Source organism: Mixophyes fleayi, chromosome 8 (assembly GCF_038048845.1).
Source record: "Mixophyes fleayi isolate aMixFle1 chromosome 8, aMixFle1.hap1, whole genome shotgun sequence".
NCBI lineage: Eukaryota > Metazoa > Chordata > Amphibia > Anura > Limnodynastidae > Mixophyes > Mixophyes fleayi.
In genome coordinates this window covers 133,444,639-133,468,388 of record NC_134409.1, presented here as the reverse complement: position 1 = coordinate 133,468,388, position 23,750 = coordinate 133,444,639, and the positions used below count along the sequence as shown (strand labels likewise).

Below are 23,750 nucleotides of genomic sequence, written 5' to 3'. Positions count from 1 at the left end.
ACTCAGTACACAGCTCCCCATCTCCAGTGTACAACCCCCAATATTCTGTTCCCCAGTACTCAGTACACAGCTCCCCTTCTCCAGTGTACAACCCACAATATTCTGTTCCCCAGTACTCCGCCACTGTCATGTACTAGGGTGTTTTTAGGGAGGCTGGGACAGGGCAGGAGAATTGCCCTAGGCAGAAGCTGCCACCCACGTTTCTTACCATGTTGTGGAGGGGGGCGAGGGGTGCTGTGACATCATAACTCTATATTCCCAGTATATCACCGACATGGAACTTAGCAGGTAAGAAGCCCCCCATCTCTAGTGTACAAGCCCCAATTTTCTGCACACTCTGGGCCTTATTCATCAAAGCATGCAAAATAAAATATTCTTGATGAATACGGGTCTAGGTCCGCTCTGCTCTGAGAGACACAAAACACTGCAGGATACGTACAATACATATAAAGTCCCAGCAAAACACACAGGAAACCCCCCCACCCCCCCAAAAAAAAACAATTATCGTCACCTGTCAATAATACAGTTATTAATGAAATAAAATTAAAAACATTTTTCACATTTTTTATCTTTCCATGAAATACATTTATCATGATGTTATTGTCTACTGTACATGAAATAAATGTTTACAGTTGCTGATTGCAAACACATCTTCTAGCATGTATACTCAGCCATCATCGCCGTTATCGGCACTTACACCCAACCTGTAGCTGATGCAGCTCAAAAACACGTACCTTAGAGATGCCCAAAGCCTGAATCGGACGCTGCTGCGTATAATTAATGTTCACGGACTACGTGCATACGCCCGTTCCCCTCTCCGTTCTGCAACTGAAACCGTAGGCTGCAGTAAGGGTCCTTTGCGCTCGAAGATGGTTTGGATGTTCTACCGTTCACTGGCGTATACATTTTCAGTACTAAATACAGGCACACTTTCTGCAGAAAAAAACAGGGATAATCCATGTTATTTCAAAGCAAAATAAAAAACTTTCCACAAGCTGCACCATCACACTAATGGAAACAAGAACTCCTTGCCCCGTGGTTTTAATCATCGTACATCGTATTCTAAGAAGAAATCTGTCAAAACACCGGCAACTTCCTAAGTTTATTGGTGGAGGTTACAAAGTGCTCTTTGATGAGGGAACAATTTGTATTTTAGCTTATTTTTCTTTTAAACGCTTAATTAGTGGTGGCAGAAGGGATCAGAAATGTCATTTTCTAATGGACATGTAAGTTCTAACAAAACCACAAAAAGGTGTATTGCATGCAGTATATTATCACTCCTCTTCTCCCAGCATTCAGTGGGGCTTAGTTAATGTGCAAGGTGCACAAATGTTGTGTAACCCTTAGGAACCCATATTAACGCATGGCAACCAATCAGATTATAGTTAATTTTTGTAGCACAGTTTAGAAAACTAAAGCGAACATCATTGGTTGGAATTGGTCAGTGCACATTTCCATACCTCCTAACATTTATGAAGGCAAAATCGCAAATCCCACCCCTGATGTGCCAAACACGCCCACTTTTGGTGATTCTCCACCCACTTCTCTGCTAGCTCCATCCCTTTTCAAAATCTGTAAATAGGGACTGTCCTCCTGAGATTGGGACGGTTGGGGGATTTGTGCACTTTGCACATTTTTAAAAAAATTTCTTTATTTTGAAAGACAGAGCCATATAAGTACATAAATAAAGATTACAACAATAGTCTGTTATGAGACATCAACAAGTTTAAGAGTTATCGCCCAGATACAGGAACATCAACACTCAAAGGGATAGATCAACTAAACCCTTTAAAAAGAAAAAGTGAAGGTGTTGCCCATAGCAACCAATCAGATTCTAACTCTCATTTATCTAGTGCATTCTTCACTTTTTCTCTTTAGAAGGATTAGTAATTCTACCCCAAAGAGTGATCAGAGAGGGTTGTAATTTAGCCTCATTTGCAGTGCTAAAGTTTGTTCCTAACTTGTTTAAACTGCTTGAACAATCAATGCTGCAATATGATAAAATGCCTTCATTTTACAATTTAATTTAAACTCAGACAGTACTGAACAGGTTAATTCAATCTAATTGGCGACGCTTACTGTAATAGCCAGAAATTTGCAAAGTCAGCCGTAATGCAGCTTCTGTTTATTTAGCAAAATGGGGCCAGAGGCGAATGTTTTTCAAGTTAAAATTCAGTTAATTGCAGCTGGTAAATATATGGCTTTCAACGTAACCTTGAAATGTTCTCATTATCTGCCGTTGCTTTGATATTTATTTTGAATAAAATTAAAATATCAAATTTAGAATTAATTTTTACCACCTTATCCTGTGGCATTTCTGCATGAAGCTACTTATTTTCTTTGCGACGGTCTTTCCCTAATTTAAGTTTTATCGCTTCTTTTGATTTTTCCATGTATGCGTTTGAGCAAATGTCCTAATGTATGTTTCAGATATTGCAGTATTTGTAATATCCCTTAATTAATATTTGCCTTTTTAGGATTTAAAAGGGATTGGTAAAAGGACGCTGATCACAAGCGTTGGTACCTTTGTACCAGGGGCCCCTATTCTCAATTGATGTTTGTAGATTATTTGTGATTGATTTATAGCAAAGCATACGTAGGATTTTTCCACTTTTGAAAAATGAATACCACACATCGGTACCTGTATAATGGGATCTCACACCTGGGCTGCCTAGCAATCATGCAGCAACAAAGCAGGACCGCCAAGCAAAGATGGCCGTAGCAGGGTGCACTCCCGGTCCTGTCGTAACCAAGTAATTCTTCGTTAAATGCTTCATTTTCCAGCACTAGGATCTTCGACTATCATTAAGTCAGGGAAATGGCGCAGTGCTATGACGCAGTAGGGTGTCCGTCCTGAGTGCTTTAGGATTCTTCACTGCGGCCAGCCCTGGACTTCGGGTTCACCTTTGATTTTCCAACCAGTGAAGAGTAAGAGTTGCCAACTTTTTCGACCTCCTGTCTGGAGTCATCGTGGCTCCTGCCCACTTGGCAAGGGAAGGGTCGCTTTCTGTCCCAAGAGTCTGGGAGAACTCCTCGAAATTCAGGAGTTTCATGGATGTTTCGGGAAAGTGGGCAAGTATGGAAATTGGGTCCCAATGAGTGTAGCTCCTAACTGTCCTGAATTAGGCAGAACAACCCCGATTCCAGAGGACTTGCCCCAGCACAGGAGTGTTGGGAGGTATGCCGCGCACACCTGCCTCTGGTGCACAAGGAAATGCAGGGGTAATTATAAGGATGAAATGGGGTTTCGAGTAGCTTAGCGCTTCAGAGAACGTGGTTACACCCCAAGCCTGGTGTAGCCACACCTCTTTTCATCGCAGCATGCTCCTACTGTCTCGAATTGCTCAGTGGCAGTGTTGGGAGGTAAGCAATGAGGGACCTGCATTATACAGGTCATGGAGTATTCTATTTTTTGAAGGACATATCTGCAAGGGTAAATGTCCTTTAAACTGTTGTGTGACTTTAACACTAGGCTATAATAAATAGACATGTCTTCTTTTATTGGTGTCACTTTTACATTTATACTAAGCATGAGTGGCATGGCTGGTCCTTTGGGACTTTTGAAAACCTCACCCTTATAATAAGACAACAGCACTTCTGGGATACAAAATCAGGATATTCCCTCCAAAAACAGGACTATTTGGATGTTTTGTTACTGTCATCCTTTAGAAAGGTCACATAATGTACTAGACTGGGGTTCATGTAAAATACAAACCTCCTGTACTGAATAAAGATGATCTGATTTAAAAAAGTGGCTTATTATAAACCTTCGTGTTGTTGAACGCCTGAGGCACATTGACGTGTACCACGTAATTAGGCGTCTGGTTGTGTATGAAGTGTTTACTAAGCTCATTTTGAAAGTAAAGAAATGGCATGTGCTTCTGTCAACTGTGGTGACACTTCTTGCTGTTGCAATACTCCCGGCAAAGTGTAAATGAATCACAGGTTTGTGTTACCTTTTAATTAACATACGTAAAGTTATTTGCATAGATCACTCGTAGGCAACTGGTGGTTCTCCGTCTGTTGTGAAACTACAGGTCCCAGGATGCCCTGCCAGCCAGGGAAAGGCAGGGGATGATGGAACTTGTAGTTCTACAACAGCCTGAAGTGCACTGTTTGCCTAGCCTCACACGGAGCAATATACCTATATGGAGGTATAATAATGAATTCTGATTACTGTTGGTGAATTCTAAGGTTCCACAAAGTTTAATGCAATGGCATTCAAAGGGGGGGGGGGGGGGGGTGCTTACAACTGACCAGCAATTTCTAACCTAGCGGGCTAAAACGTTTTTTAAACCGAAGTGAGATCCTGCCACCCGAACTCAACATGAGACGCTTCTTCAGATCCGCTTGTCGTTGAATAGGAACGTGCGATTTCTGTGCGGCATTTAAACAACACGCACAGTATGTTAATTTTGCATGCCTTAATGCATCAGGTCCTGTATGTATTAAGTTTAAAATAAGACCACCAAAATGACTAGGTGCTGCTAAGAATAACTACATCTACACAGTAATGGAAGTTAACTTCAACTTATTAGGATTAAATATAAATATATATTTAAATATAAATATTGTGTATAACAATCATTTTGGAGCCCACGTATAGAACAATGACCGATTGGTTTGGTCATATTGACCAACGTAAGCAGTAACTTATCTAAACCCTAATACATCATACATACATAGATATACACCGATCAGCCACAACATTACAACCACTGACAAGTGAAGTGGATAATATTGATATTAATATTAGGCAGCTGAGTTTAATGTTGTGGCTGATCGGTGTATAGTCACTGACCAACTGCGCTCAAACATCATACATACACTTTCAGAACCTTGCCAAACTTCCAATGTTGTCATACCCCATCCCTTATGATGTCACACATATTGTAAGAGTATTATCCGTACATGCCCAAAACAGACTCTGTTGAGAAAGCTAACAAACATCTTGGGGAAAAGTCACTGACCATATTTGCTACGGTACATTAAGCAGCTTCTAGCCTTCAGTCAGTGTCAGGTTACTTGTGCTCTGGTCCTGCTTATTCCATGTCTGAACTCCTGTCACTGAGCTTTGAACCCCTGACCTCCGATGATTGACCATGGACTGCTGCTACTCCTGCTCTTATCTTCACTGTCCACCGGCCTCTTTGAACTCTGGTTTATTCTACAAGTCCAGAGATCATTACAGGAAGCTGCAGAACACTTTGTAAGGCCGAGTGCACACTATACAAAATTTCTCCCTATGCGATATTCTAAACAATTTAACCAACAACTGGAAAAGAAAAAAAAAGTCCGATTCCTGTGTACACACTAAACACATTTCACACGATTTACCCTCAGATCTGTCATAATCATCAGCTGAAATGATCATGACTCTGCACACTTCATAGATATCTATGGACACTGCCGGCCCCGAGTGCATACACACTGCAGAATCCACACAATGTTGTTCCATCATTGAACGAGAGTTTTAATTTGGTTTAAAAATCAAATGAAACCATACGATGTGCTGTGGAGCGATAATCGTTCATCATTGGACATCGTTGTATACACTAATGCGACATTGGGCCTAATGGTCGTTTATCGTGTGATTGGACCGATAAACGGCTAAAAACCCTGTAGTGTGCACCCAACCTAAGAGACTTTTTCTAGCTTGAAAAGGAATTGATGCCTTCCAATGTTCCGAAATTATTCTATGACCTCCCAAATTCACTTGAGAATTTGATCAGGCGAAGATAATTTATAGCATACTTTCTCCTGGACTGTGTGGGTGACTCACGGATCCACATTTCCATACTGAAGTGCATGGAATGAGGGGTCTTGATGATGCTGTGAATTGTGTCCTCACGGCCCCGCCCCCGAATCGCATTGGCTTAAATTGCAGCACTGCGTAGCAGGGGCGGGCCTGTAATAATGCGTTGCCACACCCCCCGGCACTTACCACTTGGATGTCCTGGAAAAAAAAAGTAGGCGATTACGATTTATAGTGAGGCCACACCCCTCTTCCTGTAAGCCACACCCCCACCCAGAAATAAGGACTGGGCGGATATTCTGCAAAGCAGATCCTTGCAGCTACTACCGCCGTACTGGTTTAACACGGCAAGGAAAAAAACCTAAAAGAAATAAGGCTGAAATTATCTGTTAAAATAAATGGCCACAGACAGACATACATCTAGTTTAGAATGATAGTTTTCAGAAGTCGGCTCAGTTCCACCCAGAAATCCGATTCCCGCTGATGAGAAGCAGAAGAGACATTATCTGCTTGAGTAAAAAACAAGTATTCCAAAACAACAGCACAAAAAAAATGAGACAATTAGAATTTCATTTCATAGACTGCATCTTATCTATAATTTAAACGATCCTCTGCTGATCTCTCTATTGGTTTTGAAATAGGTTTATTATTATTTATTTATTTATCTTTATTACCTTCTTTCGTCTTGTGTGCGGCGTGTGGATAATTTACAGCAATTACGGGAAATGGATGACGCGAGTCACAAGCAGCTATTCAGCAGATGGGGGGGGGGGGCGGGAGGTAGATCTGACGAAGGGTCACAGGGCATTGAGGATTTTCGGGGAGTTTTTTTTTTGAAAATAATTTTATTTTGTTTATTTTGTTTCCTATTTTATTTTGTTTCCTATTTTAGATTAAACTGTACATATTAATCTAGTTCATAGGGCATATCAATCTATATTCCTGCTCTTCAGGCTCATAAAGGGGTGTGTCTTCATGAAAACGTTAATGTGCTTGAGCGGATCAGGGCGTGCTTTGAGCACATTGGGGTGTGGTTTGGCTAAATTGTGGGTGGGGCTTATTTTGTCATGATTTTGCTTTTTAAAATGCTGGGAGGTATGGATTTGTGATCTAAGTGAATTGGACAGGAGAGAGTAAAATGGATACATGAATTTATCTATTTTTCTTTAGACAGTTTTTGTGCAATATTTTTAATTACTGGTAAAAACACATGTATTCCTTTTCTACAGATAGGACATGAAGTGGATCATAAGGCACTGTGCTGACTAGGGGTGGGAGAGAAGCCTAGGAAGATAAAGGTGGTGTGAAAAGATCAATGGAGAGAAAATATATATTTCCCAACTGTTTAAAGCGTATCTCAAAACATTTAGAATCACAAAATCAAGACAAAATAAGCCCTGCCCCATTCTGACCAAACACCGCCCACGACTGGGCAAAATATGGCAAATGTCCACTCACTTTTTATTAAGCCCCACCCCTTTGTAGCACACAAATCGGGATAATTGGGTGGTATGTTAAAGGCAAACCACTTATATTAATATTGAGAACTTGCAATTTACATAACAGTAAATGTGCAATAATATAAAAGTCAGCTGTCAGCAACTGTTTGTTTGGCTCGTGAATGGATGATGGACAGTCCCAGCTTTCAAACAGCCAATCACTCTGCCGAAGACGGATTGAGCCAGGGCCTCTATGATTACTTGATGGACAGTCCAATCTCTCAGCCAGCCAATCACACTGCAGAAGAGGAATTAAGTCAGGGCCTCTATGGTTAGTTGATGGACAGTCCCAGCTGTCAACCAGCCAATCACACTGCAGAAGAGGGATTGTCCCAGGGCCTCTATAAGACATTAGTGGGGCCAAGGCACAATCATATCAGTATCCCCTATACCCCCCTTGCACAAACATGATGAAAACTAAGAGCTGAATCCTAAAAGTAGAGGGTATGAAGTTATCTCCAGAAAGCTGAAGGCGACTTGATTTTGGAATTTGGGCTAATATTTAGTCTAGGGATAAACTTCCGGTATATTAGGTTCACATTTGGGACTTGGACCAGACTGTGTTAGGGGTATGTAATCGTTATTATTAAGACTGAAATCTTACAGTTGGGGTTAATAATTTAACTCTCTTGACAGACAAGTTTAGCAGTTACCTCGCCTTCTAAAGGAATGATGCCAGGACAATGCGCCCCAAAAGCTACCAAAACCCTTCACTGCTGAGAAGAAGCATTCAGGGCTGTAGAGTTGGTTAGGTTGGGGTAACACGCACACTTGTCCGTATATTGGGAACATAGCAAAGGACGATTCATCTAACCATGTCACCTCCCTCCACCACTCGATGGTCCATCGCCTGCGCTCTTTGCACCACTGAACTCACAAACATGCACTCTCAGGTGTAATAATCGGGTTATCTGATACAACCAGACTCTGCGCAGTTCTCCTCGGACTGTTTTTGATGGAACTGGCTGCTCACACCATAGGTTGAAATTCACAGTCAACTGATCTACAGTGGTTCCCATTTTGCCTTGAACTAAAAATTAATAAACAGATATCACTATCCTGGAGTATGCGTTTCCACCTGCTACTGCAAATTGTTGATGATGTTTTTCCCTCAGAGTTCAATGCGGGCATCACTTTAATCACCATTGCTTGTGAAACATTAGCAAATTGAGCTGTGCTGGTCGCTGAAAGAAGCAGCTGCCAAATGCGCACCAACAATCAGTCCAAGTAGACCCGGATTCAAAATCTACTGGGCACTAGATCATACTGATCTAAGCATTCTCCCCTGATTCTCCCCTCCATTTGTACAAAAAAAATGAATTTGAGCCCCTCAGAACTCACTGAGCCGTAAGCAGGAGCCTAGATTGCCTCATGGATAATCCACCTATGCACTGAGGTCTTCTCTTGCAGCTATAATTACAGGCAACCGGGACTGTCCAGAATTTTTATACATGACCCTGCTTAATTAACATATGAGCCACACCTATACCCCGATGTAATATCACTCTGGTAATATTGTAACAATGAGGACAGCTTGCACCTACGTTTAGTAACACCAGAACAAGCTGTAGTAAAGATCCTGCTATGCTAAAATATAAGAGAACTTAAAAAAAATAAAATAATTGTCAAAAATTCAGCACAAGTCACCAAACTTATCCTGCGCTGGTATCAGTTTGTTTTGCAGACTTGGGGCCCCCAGAAGACATATCAGGAGATAAGATCGATTGCACAGTAATAGAGGAGTGGAAGCCGGCAGCCGTTATTATATGTGATTTACAGGTAGTGCAGTAATGCAGAAGAGCCGGTGTACAGAGAGACATTGCTGGAGAAAGCAGAGTCAATAATGGTATTTCACAGATCCAAGTATTCTTGTCGGGATGGCAGCCCGAGAGTGCCCATAGCATGGACCGTATGGGTGCTCATAGCATTGTGCTTGTACATGGCAGGTGTTTATGATCCAAAATAATGTCCATTGTAATCTTACATAGCTACAAATATATAATTGAAGCAGTTATCTCCACACATGGAGCACACTAGGTTGACGACAGGGCAGTTCATCACAGGGGTGGATCTAGACAATTCTTTGGGGAGGGTTTGGTAAAGGTCAAAGGTGAAGACCCAATATGGCACCTTAGAAGAGGTGGAAGATCAAAGCCTTTTGCAAGGAGAAATAGACTATGAAGACTTCCCCACACGACCCTCACATGCAACTCAGGCTTACTCATATGACCTTCACATGGCACTCAGACCTTCTCACATGCCTCTCACCCTCCTCTGATTGGTCGACCAGCGCGACCTCCCTGCAACGTGCAGAGAAGAGAGAAGGTCACACGACACAGAAGCCACCTGCTCCTATTCACTCTTATTCCTGGCTTGCAGAGAATAAGTGGTATCAGAGAGCAGCTGGCCGGGAGCCGCGGGGAAAGGTTCGGGGTGGACCGGTGATCTAGATGGTCCGTCCAGCGTGCACCAAGAAGAACGCCTTCTGTCTGCTCTCTGGAGAACCCTCCGTACAATAGAAGTGCCCCTATCTGTGGGGTGAGGCGGTAAAGTCTGAAGAGGCGCATTGTGCAGAAGTGTAAGCGTCACATCAAAGTCCAACTTACCTCCCAAAACCATAGCGATACCCCTTTCAGTAAATAAAACTGAAGCAGGATCTGGAAACTGCTAACCACAGTAGATATTGTAATAATTCAAGATGAAACAGCAAATTGTTGTATACATTTCACACTGAAATACTAGAAATGTGTGTAACTTTCTTTTCTATGCTCTCACCAGTCACCTAGGAATGTGAAGATCTTCTCTCTCTGTCTTCGGGATATTTAGCAGTGTTTTATGACCAGCCACTTCCTCTGACTGATTTGCAGTCGTAGCCTAAAGAGGTAACTTGAGATATAAGGTATCCACCTTCCCTGGGATATGATTTATATGTCATGTTCACACTTGGCTGGTATGAGAAACTGATACGTCTTCTGCTGTCCTTACAGGGGAAATAAAGTAACTCCCATAACCAGGTTTGTTAGAGGTAGGAGGGTAGGAAATAATGAAATTGACCTTTCACCATAATGATCATATATGTATATAGCACCACCAATTCCACAACGCTGTACAGATAATATTTGCCATTCACATCAATCCCTGCACCATTGGAGCTTGCAGTCTAAACTCCCTAACACACACACATATTAATTATGTCAGCCAATTAACCTACCAGTATGTTTTTGGAGTGTGGGATGAAACCGAAGAACCCATAGGAAACCCACGCAAACACGGGGAGAACATACAAACTCCTGGGGGTATATGTACTAAACTGCAGGTTTGAAAAAGTGCAGATGTTGGCTATAGCAACCAATCAGATTCTAGTTATCATTTTGTAGTACATTTGAACAAGATGACAGCTAGAAGTTGATTGGTTACTATAGGCAACATCTCCACTTTTTCAAACCCTCAGTTTAATAAATATACCCCCTGGTCAGGAATCGAACTCCTGACCCGATTTCTGTGAGGTGGAAGTGCTGACCTTTAGCATGTTGGGTGTGGGGAGTTACTGCAATCCTTTCTCCCTTACCTTGTCCCAGAGCAAGCAAAGAAGTCCACCATCACCTTTCACCAATAGTATAATATCTCTGTAAAGCTGTTCTTCAGAAGTTTTACATTTAAAACAAAGTGTACCTGCCCTCAAAAAAGTCTATAGTTAACACAGAGTCATCTACAATTCTGCAAAATGGCTCACACATGACTTAGCGCTTCAAAATGCCAGTGGTTACAGGAGTATGAAACTTTGCTGTTTGTGATGAGGAGCTGGATGGATTGGTGCGTGACCAGGTAGCTCTCCTCATCTCTATGCCTGTAGGCATGAATGAGGTATTGTTTTGAGGGATGAGGCATTGAAATGAGCTTCAGACTGTGCCCTTACAGGTACTGGTATTCAGGAATCGGATGATATTTTTAATGGGGGTGTCTTTTGCATCAACCATATGCACTTTGGGTAAGCCCCAATGGGGCAGGGACTGATGTGAGTGAGTTCTCTGTACAGCGCTGCGGAATTAGTGGCGCTATATAAATAAATGGTGATGATGATGATAAAGAGATGGTCGCTAATGGGTGTGAAAAGCTTTAAAAACAGCACATGCAAAAATTGCGTATGCAAAAAACCTCGAGATGCATCTGGCTCCGCATCAGCAGCATATGCTCCTGGTTTATGCCAAGTCATCATCTTCAGATTGCATTGTAGCCGATGCAAAAGACATGCCTACTAACAGGTTTAAATGCGGGTTTCTGCAGGTCTGCATGAGCCGCATTGGCCCGCGTTGACACGTCCCTTTCCTCCCCCGTTCCGCCCCTCCAGTAATAAGGAGGTTCAAGTGCCACATATGCGCAATTCTGCATTGGTGCATATGCGTGAGGTTTCTTTCTGGGAATGCAAAGTGGGGAATTTACACTACACAAACTGGCATAAGTTCAACTCTGCATCCTTTATAGGGGAGAGTAGAATTGTATACGCACAATACCCATACAATAAAAACATTGCAAAGAACAAATGTGACAAATGAAATGAAGACTTTGCCAATGTCCACTAAGATATAAACGAAGATTGAGCAGTAGTTTAGGAGACAAGTGCGGATGCTGAAATTATTGGGTTGGTCCAAAAGTGATAAGGGGATGAATATCTTCACTTTTACCGACAAGGCAACACTGTATTTTTGTAAGTGACTCTCACGGTTTGCAAATCGGGGCCGATGCAGTGGTAAAGGAGGGATATTGCAAAGCCTGCGTTTGTAAAACAAAAATAATGAAAAAGTTAAAAATAAAAGTCACTCTGGAGGAGAGATTTTGGGGAGTATTTAGGTTTTTTTTTAAGACTAGGGGGCCTATTTAATAATTATCGCAACAATGACAGATGACATTCCGTGGCAATTTCACATACAAGTCATGTCGGGACAGCGCCTCTGATAGGAGGTCGTCCAATAGATTACTTTTTTCTACTGAAGACTCCGGTCCCTAGGGGAGCGCAGGGCAGAGTAGCAACGCTGCCAGAGAGGTATCCGAAGATCCCTCAACTGTGATACTCTACCCATGGGATTGAATGGCTGGCTATAGCCATCTTTTAAGCTTTTCGGAGCTTGATATAATTGCTCTGGCCGCAGACCCCTTTGAGTATTACGGCTACTGTGGTTTAATGCTTTACTTTAAAATATATCTGATATCTCCTGCATTAGGCCTTTACTTAAAAATGCCTAAAACATGCAGACAATTCCATTTCTGCGCGGTTTAGGACTTCATAAATAGGTCCCTCAGTCAATTACACAAATTCTTGTTTGATGTTTTGAAGACATCCATAATGATCACACATTCTCACCGGCTGACACAGCCCCCCTGAATTTCACTAGTATATGACACGCTCTTCATAATTCAAGCTAGTTTTATGGGTTATACACTTAAAGACGTGTTTTACAGGAATAGGAAGATAAAACAAGCTTACGAGAACATCCACCTGTCTACAAATAGTAAAAGAAAAAAAAAATCAGCGTCTGAGAACATAGCAGAGAGATACATTATCACAAACTGTCTAACGAAACAGACTTAAAAAATCGTGCGTCTCTGCTTTAGATCTGCAGACATTTTGCAGTCACATTTTGTGACTTTCATGTGTCATGTTTGCTCCGTTTAGCAGGCGAAACAAGTTATTTTGTGCCACTATGCTGGAGTGATAACGCCCTCACACATTATCTCTGTGTATAAATCTGCGGTCTAGCACTCTGCTTTCTGTCAGCTCTTCCTAGTGATGTATGAAACGCAGTTTTTGTTCCAGTCCTTACCATAGCGACACAGATTATATGCACATGGGGAGACAGGAGCAGTGGGCACGCCGGCAGGGCGGTATAAATGGGCAGAGAGGTCACTTTGGGGTTAGAGGTGCCAAGCTCGTTCCGACACATGTAGGGGAAAAATGTGAGTGAGTGGTCAGTACCTTATAATTATCTTGTATCTCCCGCATGTATAACTCGCTCAAAGTGTTTGGTTTAAAGGCAAAGTAGTTTAACACTTAAGTAGCTGAAAAAGGAATCGCAGATATTAGCAGTAAATGGGTGGTGAGTGTAAGTGAGCTATTTATTAGATCTTACTGTTTACATTCATTTTTGCATTCAAGAGACAGGAGAATAAAAATAACTCTTGGTCCGAGGCCATCTGTGCTGTGCTACCCCAAGCCATGTAATAAACAAAACATAACTGTATGTGCTGACTGGATTACCCCAATGAACCTGCCTGCCCTCTTGTGGCAGGGTGAAGATCTGCCGCAGGTGAGTCCTTGTGAAGTTGTTGAATCCTTGTGAAGTCTGATACCAGAGTTATGTCCTTTGTAAGGTATGACAGCCTAAATTGGTCTACTAGGAGGCAATAATGTGTTTTGGCAAAACCTCCGTCAGGCCTAGTGCTGTTAACGAGGTTTAAACATCCAGACTCATCGTCACCTGAGGCATGCAATGTTCTTGATTAGTTTGCTATGTTCCTGAGTGCTTTGCATCTGTTGCTCAGTTCCTGAGTGCTGTGCACCTATGGCTGTGTTCCTGAGTGCTGTGCACCTATTGCTGTGTTCCTGAATGCTGTGCACCTATTGTTGTGTTTCTGAGTGCTGTGCACCTACTGCTGTGTTCCTGAGTGCTGTGCACCTATTGCTGTGTTCCTGAGTGCTGTGCACCTATTGCTGTTTCTGAGTGCTGTGCACCTATTGCTGTGTTCCTGAGTGCTGTGCACATATTGCCGTGTTCCTGAGTGCTGTCCACCTATTGCTGTGTTCCTGAGTGCTGTGCATGTAACACTATCATTCTGAGCCCCGTTGAGCTATTGCTGTGTTACTGAGTGCTGTGCACCTGTTGCTGTGTTCTTGAGTCCTGTGCACGTATAGCTGTCATCCTGAGCACTGTGCACCCAGCGTCGGACTGGCCCACCGGGGAGCTGTGGTATTCCCCTGGTGGGCCCCGATGCTTCATAGCAGGTGTGGTGTGGGGGCGTCGCAGTCGCAGGGCCGCGGAAGGGACGTTGAAGAAAATGCTCAAACATTGGTGGTCAGTGGGGCAGCCAATCACTAGGCTGCCTGTTGCTGTATGGGGTCCCACCCAAAGTGCTGTGCAGAAGACAGGAAGTCACTTCACTTTCTGTCTGTCTGATGTGAGGAGCGATGGTGAGAGCAACTACAGGTAAGTCAGGAGTGGGCTGCCTATCCTATCCATACTAAACTATAGGGAAGGGGGGCTATACTAAACTATAGGGGGGGCTGCCTATCCATACTAAACTATAGGACAGGGGGGCTATACTAAACTATAGGGGGGCTGCCTATCCATACTAAACTATAGGGAAGGGGGGGCTATACTAAACTATAGGGGGGGGCTGCCTATCTATACTAAACTATAGGGGGGCTGACTATATAAAATTATGGGGGGGCTGACTTTACTAAACTATAGGGGGGGCTGCCTATCCATACTAAACTATAGGGAAGGGGGGCTATACTAAACTATGGGGGGGATGCCTATCCATACTAAACTATAGGGAAGGGGGGGCTATACTAAACTATAGGGGGGCTGCCTATCCATACTAAACTATAGGGAAGGGGGGGCTATACTAAACTATAGGGGGGGGGCTGCCTATCTATACTAAACTATGGGGAGGGGGGCTGACTATACTAAACTACAGAGAGGGTTGTCTATCTATACAAATCTATGGGGAGGAGGGCTATACTAAACTATAGGGGGGCTGCCAATCTATACTAAACTATAGGGGGGCTGACTATATAAAATTATGGGGGGGCTGACTTTACTAAACTATAGGGGGGGCTGCCTATCTATACTAAACTATGAGGAGGAGGGCTGCACAGAGAACACTATAGGGAGGGGGGCTGCTATAATGTGTGAGGGAATAGGAGGCTGCCTTAACAGTACATGGGTGGAAGGTTGGCTATTAATTTAATGGGGGAGTTTGGGTGGGGGCTAATTATTTAATGGATGCTATTTTATTTGTGGGGTGATAGTAGGGCAATTGAATTTATTGGTGGGGCCTATTACATTAAGATGGGGTGACGGGACCTTTAATTCAATGCTGGGGTGGTTTATGTGTATAATTGAATGTGGGGCTGAGTGTGGGGAGGGGGGCTATCTATTAAGTGTGAATATTAATTAGTTAATGCCAGAAATGGTCGTGGGAAATGGTTGTATTAAACGTAAATGCTATTAATTTATTGCTGGGGCTGTTTAGAGGGAGGGTAATAGGTTTATTTATTAAATGGGAATACTATTAATTTAATGTTGGGGTTGGTTGGAGGGAAATAGATCTATTTATTAAATGTGAGTACTATTATTTTAATGTTGGGGCTGGACAGAGGCCTAATTATTAAATGTGGGTGCTGTTGATTTAATGGCGGGAATGGTTGGAGTTTTCTAAATTTCATGTACCCATTTTGTTTAACCAATAAGGCCTCCACGGATACCAGACAAGCAGCAACTGATCTAAAGACACCAGCAGCCACAGGTGGTAAAGTGACAAGATAGGTAGGAGAGAGCAGGACAGTCTGCCAACTGTCCTAATCTGGTGGGGCAGTTCTGCATTTAGGTGACTGTCTCACTTAGTCGGGATTTGGTCCGACAGTTGGGAGATACGTCCCGCTTCACACTGTACTACTCGTGAAGCCAAAGCTGTGTGTACCTAACAGTAGTGCACACAGTATTGAATGTGTATTAGTCTATAATTTGTCTAAAATGATAATGAATGTCTTAAGTGCACCAGGGTCCCCAACACCCCCCTTTGCAGTGCTACATGGTATTACGTGGGCCCCAGTAATTGATTTCCGTGGTGGGCCCTTCATGCCCCAGTCCGACACTGTGTGCACCTATTGCTGTGTTCCTGAGTGCTGTGCATGTATAACTCTCATCCTGAGCACTGTGCACCTATTGCCGTGTTCCTGAGTGCTGTGCATGTATAACTCTCATCCTGAGCACTGTGCACCTATTGCCGTGTTCCTGAGTGCTGTGCATGTATAGCTCTCATCCTGAGCACTGTGCACCTATTGCCGTGTTCCTGAGTGCTGTGCATGTATAACTCTCATCCTGAGCACTGTGCACCTATTGCCGTGTTCCTGAGTGCTGTGCATCTGATGCTGTGTTACTCCGACTGGCGTTTCGGGCATGTTCATAAACCCAGTCAGCAAATGACCTCTGGCTGCTTGTCTACTAACATGCCATAATGTGCATGTCATGGTTCAGTGGGTTGGGTCCTAGATCTGCCTAATTTAGCACTACTCCCAGCAAGGCGCGGAGTCTAACGGACGGACGGTATTCAACAGGAACCGCCGCAAAGTGGTTTGGTCTTAGCTGCATCCGCCTGCAGGTCGCGGCCCTCACTGGAAGCATCAGGCGAGACCTACAGGGGAATGTAGATAGGAGAAACTCTGCAGACAATAGGTTACAGCAGGCGAGATGAAGCGGCAGCTCTGCGGACACGTGGTTTCCACAGTGATAGTGGCAAAATACACAAAGTGTCAGCTCTGCAGACAACAGAGTATAGCAGAAGTGATGGAGTGTCAGCTCTGTGGACAAGTGGTTACCACAGGGAAAGTGGCGAAGTACACAATGAAGTGTCAGCTCTGCAGACAACAGAGTATAGCAGAAGTGATGGAGTGTCAGCTCTGCGGACAAGTGGTTACCACAGGGTTAGTGGCGTAGTACACAATGAAATGTCAGCTCTGTAGACAACTGGTACAGCAGGAGTGGTGGAGCGTCTGCTCTGTAGACAACTGGTACAGCAGGAGTGGTGGAGCGTCTGCTCTGTAGACAACTGGTACAGCAGGAGTGGTGGAGCATCAGCTCTGCAGACAACTGGTACAGCAGGAGTGGTGGAGCGTCAGCTCTGCAGACAACTGGTACAGCAGGAGTGGTGGAGCGTCTGCTCTGCAGACAACTGGTACAGCAGGAGTGGTGGAGCGTCAGCTCTGCAGACAACTGGTACAGCAGGAGTGGTGGAGCGTCAGCTCTGCAGACAACTGGTACAGCAGGAGTGGTGGAGCATCAGCTCTGCAGACAACAGGTATACAGCGGGAGAACCAGAGCCACGTCTAATACCAAGCAGGTAACTTGATAAACAGGCACTGAGCTGCAGGGGGAAGTGCCTTTGAAAGGTTGGAGCCAAAATTGAGTATCCAATGGGAGATAGGCAGAGGGCATAAAAAGATAGAGTCTGCGCATGTGCAGACCCGAGAAGAAGACGCCGATGGCCGGAGGGCGGAGGTCAGCGGGGAGCAGGTGAGTGTGCCGGTCCTCGGTTGTAGAAACCGAAGGACCGGCGTGTAACAGCGCATGCCCCGCTCAGAAGAGGACTTGGGGGCAGCTGGGGCTTCCTCTGGGCCCCGTAGGCACTACATCTCTTGCACCCTCCATTGTTACGTTCCTGGTTCTGAAACATTTTGCACATATATTTGTGAATATTACTAGTAGCTCTTTCATATAAAAAATATTGCAAGTTACCTTATATATTTTCCCTGCAAACTATACTTCTGCCTTGTGTACTACTAAGAATGAAAGTCCTAATTAAACATGGTCGACTGCCAATCCCCAGATGACACACTGTACATACGCTGACATTCCTCACTTGCAGACATGTAAAATACTTGAAATAGTTTTGTTTCAGGGACAAAGATAAGATTGGGTTGCCTTGACTTATGAGATCATGTTTCTCTCTCAAGTTTTCACACAAACTGCTCAGAGCGCAAAACGGCCTTGATTACATTGTAAGATTAACTCAGCGGCAGACTAGAGAAGAGACTTGTAAATCTGTGCTCGAATGTTTTCATGTGACTTCAGATAAAGGTGAAGGAGTTGTATAAGAATTCTATTATTTTACTCTGTTTTAAGGACACAGAATGCTGCTAAACGTGTATCTTAAAAACAAATGTGGGCACTTATGAAAAGAGGCGCAAAGGAAAAAGATGGTGTTGCCCATAGCAACCAATTAAATACTGCTATACTTCCAGTGCCGTTTACTGTAGTGCAGTTAATATGGTTGCTATGGGTAACACTACCATTTTTCCATTACACTATAATATATTTTGTTCATCAACTTTGAATAGCGGAGGAGGAGGAGGTGCATGAGCGCTATGACCAATCACAAGCCACACTCTCTTGACTGCTGTGATGTCACTGGCCTTACCTCTGTGAATGATCTGACAAGTCTGAAGCCTGGGCAGAATGTTTTGTTACTTTAGAAACTTGCAAAATAAGCTCTGGCTTTGCACTGATGCAGGATAGAGAAGCCCCACCCTGGTAAGAATTGGCTGCCTTTTACTGATGCTGTACAGGTTTTGCTAAGCAAAAACATTGTATTTGAGTGGTTCAGCGGTACTGAAATGAGAGACATGTTCTGACCTCTAAAATATAACAGAGTTCTGTTTCGGGATAAGCAGTAAGACAGCGAGGATGACATAATGCTAAATTGTGACATCATAGCCAAGCGCCACACCCCTAGCGTAACACTGACATTGAGGCAGCGCCACAGGTAAGAACCTGCTGACTGCTCCTCTTGTCAGCTTCCGGTGCACGGCATAAGGGCGCTGCAGAGCTTTGAAAACCCTGGTTGAATTATGCCACCCAGCTAGTGTTTTAGGCGTCCCTCAACCATTGCTCCCCTGGACAACCGGCCTAGGCCCACTTAATGGTAGTGCTACCCTGGTTGTCAGTGTCAGCTGGGTGCAGAATTTTTACTAATCCCTATTTTTTTTATGTTGGGCAAAAAGTTCACTTATATTGGTGGTTGGCAGAACCACGCAGCAGATTGATCCCAGGTAATTGCTATTTGGTAGTACCTGTTTTAGTACATATTTTTAAATCTCCCATTTTACTTTACTAACCATGATTCTTATCAACTTATTATTGTTGCATTCAATTCTGCTTGCGCAGATGCACGCTGTACAAAATTCCAGCGACAGAAATCGGGATATTATTGGCCACACCCCTGATCCATGTAGTCCACTCCTGTTCGCCCACATCCGTGCCCATACTTGGCGATGCCACGCCCCAAAGGTGTAAGCCACACCCCTTCCACGTCAATCCAGTTGTAATTAAATTTAATTTAAAATACATCATACAGTAAATCACTTTAAAAAATGACTGCTCAATAACGGTTGCTGAGAGTTCACGTTTCAAAGGGTTAATATTAAACCAAATAACAGAAGTATCACCGGCTCATATTAAAGTTGGCTTCTTTTTATAAGGTGCTTTTCTTTCTAATATAATAAAAGACTGTAAGATATTATTTAATGTCCTCTGTGCAGAATTGCTCTTTTATTTTGTTTTAGCAATAAGGTCGGTTGAGGAAAATGTTGTTACGGAGCTTAAAAATGTTCTTATTAAGTGTATTCCAAGGCTGGTGAACTCCGACGTGCACGATTGTAATATAAATTCATGCTGCAGAAATAATATTTTTCACAGTTGTCTAGAGATAACTTTTGGGGGTATTTTGGAGGTCGCAACTTTTTTATCATCTAAAGTCTATCAGCTGATAATTATGAGCATAAAACATTTGTGCAAAAAAAACAAATGATAGCCCCCAATTGTTTGTGACCCCTCCTGTAAGGCAAATTATAATTTTATTCACATTTGCCTGCCAAGTGACATGAGCACTGATTAAGTGGTGTCCAAATACACAGCACAATACTCAACTACCTGCTACCAGCCTGCATGGAAACAACGTATTGTGTCTGTAGAGCCGCATGGCTCCATGTGTGTCCACTGTCTGATACCATACAGGTATTTGCAAGGTATGTGTGTATGTCCCAACTTTTACATTTCCCAAACCAGAACAGAAGGGGGCATGGTAATACTAAGGTGTGGCCACATCACATTGGGGCATGCCCAGGACCTTCGAAGAGATGGGCTGTTGACTGCTGATGAAGCTATATGGAGGTATGTGAGGCTATATGGAGGTATACTAGGCTATATCATCATCTATTTATTTATATAGCGCCACTAATTCCGCAGCGCTGTAAGAAGAACTCATTCACATCAGTTACTGCCCCATTGAAGCTTACAGTCTAAATACCCTAACATACATACACAGACTGAGAGAGACTAAGGGCAATTTAAGAAGGAAACCGGAGCACCCGGAGGAAACCCACGCAAACTCAGGCAGAACATACAAACTCCACACAGATAAGGCCATGGTTGGGAATCGAACTCATGACCCCAGTGCTATGAGGAAGAAGTGCTAACCACTGAGTCACCATGATATATGGAGGTATGCAAAGTTATATGGAGGTATAATGGCTATATGGTGGTATATGAGCTTAAATAGTAGTATATGAGCCTATATGGAGATATAATGACTATATGGTGGATTATGATGTTATATAGAGGTACATTGCCTATATAGTAGTATATGAGACCATATAGAGGCAGATGTACAGACAAACGGGTCTGATGTACATGGCAATTCTTTTGCTGTGCACATTCCTCTTACGAAAAAAGTATATAAATGTTACAATAATATTCACCTCTATATTATAAGTCTTAACCATGCTGTATACTGCTTTGCGATAAAGGGCAGCAGGTTGTTTTGTTTTTGCTGTAACAACATACTAATGTAAAGTAATGAAGCTATAGTGCATTATTAATTCTGCAGTGTGCGGCGCTCTACATGTATTACTTTTTCTGTAACGACGAGTCCAGTTAGCTGTTTAACACATTCATTTCACGGAGTAAAAAGTACGATTGTGTCTTTGCATGCCACACTACATTAACTCCTTAGCGTGGCGTCACTCTAAGTTATTCTCACCGATCTCACTGTAGAAAAACAATTCAAGTTGGCAGATCTGCCGTCTGCCGGGCCCAGAGAGGCCGTACAAAGAGTCATAGCTTCAGGAGAGATAATATTCATAACCATAATTATTCTGCATGAAGACACAGATTTCCCTTGGGTTCTTACCTCTGCATGCATTACCATGGAAGGCTGTTATTGTGTTGTTATTGTGAAGGGAAGTACCATGGCCCATTTAATTGTGCTTCCTATTATAAGAAGTGGCTGAATAGATCTATTGGCACCATCACCAGCAGGTAACTTTACTATATTCCTCCGGTACCAGAAAGGAAACGCTTCCTAAGACAAATATCTGGAGATCCAAGCATGCTAGTGTATGCCCGAAAAAAGCCACAAGTCTCAGATAGACCCAACTCCAAATACAGATGCATTTTTGGTACGCATGAATCCAACTCTGATTGAGTCCCCTCTGTTGGTAACATTGTCACAACTGGTTTTGTTTGCTGCAAAGACCACCGACAAGTCTCAAGTTAGGCAGTTTTTACATAGATGCCAGCATTGCAATTGTACAATCATCATCATCACCATTTATTTATATAGCGCCACTAATTCCGCAGCGCTGTACAGAGAACTCATTCACATCAGTCCCTACCCATTGGGGCTTACAGTCTAAGTTCCTTAACACACACAGACTATGGTCAATTTGTTAGCAGCCAATTAACCTACTAGTATGTTTTTGGAGTGTGGGAGGAAACCAGAGCACCTGGAGGAAACCCACGCAAACACAGGGAGAACATACAAACTCCTCACAGATAAGGCCATGGTCGGGAATTGAACTCATGACCCCAGTGCTGTAAGGCAGAAGTGCTAACCACTTAGCCACCGATATGTCATACTCCTCGCAAGAAGGTACTGGAATGGGTAAACTATTCAAAATATAATATGAAATAATATAAAAAAAAGCCCCGTCCAATTACTATTCACCTGGTGTAGTCACTCCTGAAACTCTTCCCTATTTTAAATTGCCTTAAAATCCGGTTGCTGCCTGCCAGGAAAGTAAAGAGGAGACAGCGGATTACAAAAGGGCAGAGAAAAGTGTTAGGCTCCATCAGGACAACATGTTCCTGAAGGCTAGTCTAGTCTCTGGATTCATAAAGTTTCTTGCAGCTGCTACATTGAATCTATGGCACACAGGGTGACATATCGCATTGATACATTCTGCACATCAGATAGATAGACAATGGCGGGCAACCTGATACAATTCCTGGGCCGTATGGATGGCTTCTAACCTTCAGTACCCTGAATCTCATTTATAAGTAAATACATTTAATCAAACAGAGAAACACCTACCTGTAATAACATATCAGCATTTTATACAAGGGTTAAACCCTATAACAATCACATCTGACAAAGGAAGGCGTCGGGGGCCACAGGTGAAGGCTCGGAGGGGCCACCTGTTATCCATCGATGACAAAGACTATGGAGAGAAGGGGAAAATATGTCATCGCTAATTAATCATACCGAGACTGAGAAATGACAATGACATTACTATAGTATGTACTTTATCACAGCAAAACTAAATGAATCTGAATAACACCACAGGGAACTTGATGTAAACTTGTTTGTACGACGATGTGAGATTTGCTGTCTAAACAAAAAAAAAAAAAAAAGAGGATTTATGTGAACGCAGTTTACGTATTGATACTCGCAGAGCCATCGGGCTGGTGTGTCATGCAGATAGCGGATTAATCTCACCTCAGCTGTCCATTAATCCCCAGTAATCATCCTCAGGAAAGTCTGCCGTTATTGATCGAGGAGAGTGAAACCTTTTCAATGGGACAAGCGGCGCTTTACAATGGTCTGACAGGCGATGAGAAAGGTTAAGATATGTTTGTTCAATCGTCTTTAACGCTGCAGAGTTATTCAGGGTGCAGTTGCATTTGTCCGGCGATTTGCATCATTTACAACATTTACATTTTTCAGTAAACGAGATGTGTATAATATAGAACATACAGCGCCCCTTGTTCTGCATGGCGGGTTATTTTATATGCTGTATGAAGTAGGATTTATCACTTTTTGAACTTTTGGCTAAGACTGACCTAAGAGGGACTGGGGAGAGCTCTCATAATGTACAGTCTAACTTGGTCCTCTAGACAAGAGAAGAGACTACTCATATATGCCCTGGAGAGGCAAACTATGGGTGCAAGAAAGTAGGGGCACGGTTCGGAGGGTGTGGTTGTTCCTTATGCTCCCTCCCCATATTTTGGGAGGGTTGGATGAAGTTTGGCAAAAGTGAACACCTCTTGCAAATAAGGGGGTTCAGATACGTTCGACCCCAGAAAATGGGGATAATGGGACCGTTCTCCTTTCGGAAAGGACCTGAAGACCTCAACATTGTAAAAATGTGTTGTTTTTTCCACACCTTTTTCGCAATTGGTTGAAAACTGCAAAATGCGTTTAATTGTAAATATAATAGATAAGGTTCAACTGCTGGCATTTCAGAACAGCCGGAAAATTCAATTCCTTTTGCAGGGAAGAATCTGCAAATTAGGGAATATCACACTTAAATAGTCCCATCTTGCAAAATAAAATATAGCGGCGTACTCATGGAAATTGATAGGTGGAGTTCAGCAACAATTAGTAACATCAACCAAAACATGCATTATGAAATTCCGCAACACTGTGCTAGGTATATAGGTAAA

At 43.0% G+C, this 23,750-nt stretch overlaps 1 protein-coding gene and 1 long non-coding RNA gene across 2 annotated transcripts in view; one reads left to right on the top strand and one right to left on the bottom strand.

The window, feature by feature from the left end:
* The window catches only part of LOC142099965 (plexin-A1-like), a 42,912-nt gene extending 42,003 nt beyond the window's left edge, over window positions 1-909 (bottom strand). The window contains exon 1 of the mRNA XM_075183975.1: window positions 735-909. The gene's annotated coding sequence lies outside the window, so the exon portion shown is untranslated. The remainder of the gene's footprint in view (window positions 1-734) is intronic.
* Window positions 1-23,750, top strand: part of LOC142099786 (uncharacterized) — a 365,154-nt gene that overhangs the window by 332,584 nt on the left and 8,820 nt on the right. The gene's annotated exons all lie outside the window — the stretch shown is intronic.